Genomic DNA, 2,077 nt, shown 5'->3' with positions numbered 1-2,077 from the left:
CTAAGCACAAATCTGACTGGTTAGGCCCACGAACCAGGTGCCACCGTTGCCATCCTTCGCGCCGGAGTTCACGCCGAGCACATCCAGTTTCGTCGTCCTCACCTGCTCTTCCCTCCTCGTCCGCATCCGCTCCCTCCTCTCGTCCCTCTTCCTCCTCGGCCCGTCCGGGTCAGCCGCCCCGGTATCGAACAGGGCGCCACCGCCGCGGGGGGTTTGTTGCTGCCGGTGCTCTGACGCTGGTCGGCCTTCCTCGGGATGCGTCCGCCATAGGAGGTGCCGAGGAGGCGGAAGTCGAGGCGGCCCCAGCCGTCCTCGTTGGAGAGATCCCAGCCGAAGCGCTCGGTCATCTCCTGGAGGGGCTCGTCGCCGTCGTCGTCATCGTAGACGTAGTCAAACTTGGAGTCGCCGCGGAGAAAGCGGTGCGCGTGCTCCCACTCGACACGGTCGACGTAGATGGGGTCGTCGAGCACCTCGTGTGCCAGGCGCGCCCAGACTAGTGTGTCCCCGCACTCGAGCTCCGCGACCACCCAGCGCAGGTAGGACGGCGGCAGCGTGCCCATCATCTAGCCCTTGTGCCTGCCGAAGTTGATCACGCGGTCCCTCACGGGCCGTGAGGACGCTCCCGGCGCGCCGGCGCCCGCTGCGGCCCCGAGCGGGCGGAGGAGGGGGATCCTGGCGGGTCTGGGCTGCGTGGTGGTGGAGCGGCGACGGTGAAGGGGGAAGAGAGGCGCCGCTCGGGTTTGGGGTCTCGGCGGCGGCGCCGGGGAGGAAAGGCAGGCCCTTGCGGCGGCGAGCGGGAACATGGTGTGCTGGCGGTGACCGGAGAGCGGGGAAGCTTCCGTGAACTCCGGCGCGAAGGATGGCCACGGTGGCACCAGGTTCGTGGGCCCAAGCGGTCAGATTTGTGCTTAGCGTGGGCGAAGCGAGCGATTTCGCGACTTGGTAGTTTTTTGCCACGGATTAGGAAAAAAGTGATAGTTTTTCGCACAAAATCGTAAAGTGGTAGTTTTTCGACACGTTTCCGTGAAATGTGATAGTTTTTTGTTAAATACTCCATGTCAACAGCAAGCACCAATGTCGTATGATCGCTGGCATGGTAGTCAATTTTTGTGAGGAACTAAACAATGTCATCATCTTGCAGGCTCAGGTTGGGGCGGTGATACTACCGTCGACCTTCAACTCAGGAAGCGATGATTTGAGCATATCCGTGGAATCAAGCTGGTAATTCATGCATCAATCCTTTTCCAAGGAGCAACGAACTCTGATGCTCCATACTGCAGCCTCCAGACGACGGGATGCTTGTTTGATCTTCTTATTTCTTCACCGTCTTTCATCGGCATTTCTTTTTTCTTTGTTATACTTGGTTTTCTTTTTTTTCCCTTTGTTTTATTTGATTTTTTGTCTCTTTCTTGTTTTTAACAGTTCTTCTTTTCTTTCTCATTTTTCTTCAGTTTTTTTGTTTCTTTCTTGGTTTTTTTTCTTTCTCGGTTTTCACTATAATCACTCTTTTGCACTTGTTTTTGTTTAATTTTTCGTATTCTTTTATCTTTAGTTTTCTTTGTTTCTTTTTCGGTATTTTTAACAACATTTTTTATACATGTTTATTATTTTTCATTCATCTACATGTTTAACATTTTTTTCCAAATAAATTTTTTAATTTCTGTTGTTTTCATACACATTGTACATTTTTTTGTACACCTAAAATATTTTCTAATACATGTTTAAAAAATCATAATATGATTAATATTTTTCAAATAAATGTTTTGATCTCTAATTTTTGTACATATTATACATTTTTCTTATACATCCTGTAAATATTTATACATGTTTAACATTTTATTTTTAAAATATACATTTTGGTATCTACTATTTCCGTACACAACATATATTTTTGTGTACATCAAAAATATTTTATATACATGTTTAACCATTTCCAAACATATGAATAATATTTTTGAACACTTATATTTTTACGTTTACTTTTCTTCATACACATTATACATTTTTTTATACATCAACAATATTTCTCTATACTCATCTAACATTTTCCTAAAGCATGATTAACATTTTAGAAAAC

At 46.7% G+C, this 2,077-nt stretch overlaps 1 pseudogene; it reads right to left on the bottom strand.

Annotated features, from left to right (window-relative positions):
* Positions 1–803, bottom strand: LOC123115022 (uncharacterized; annotated as a pseudogene).
* Between the last annotated feature and the right edge of the window lie 1,274 nt (positions 804–2,077).

Source organism: Triticum aestivum, chromosome 5B, assembly GCF_018294505.1.
Source record: "Triticum aestivum cultivar Chinese Spring chromosome 5B, IWGSC CS RefSeq v2.1, whole genome shotgun sequence".
Taxonomy (NCBI): domain Eukaryota; kingdom Viridiplantae; phylum Streptophyta; class Magnoliopsida; order Poales; family Poaceae; genus Triticum; species Triticum aestivum.
The sequence above is the reverse complement of the archived record's forward strand: the minus strand, read 5'-3'. Positions and strand labels throughout refer to the sequence as shown.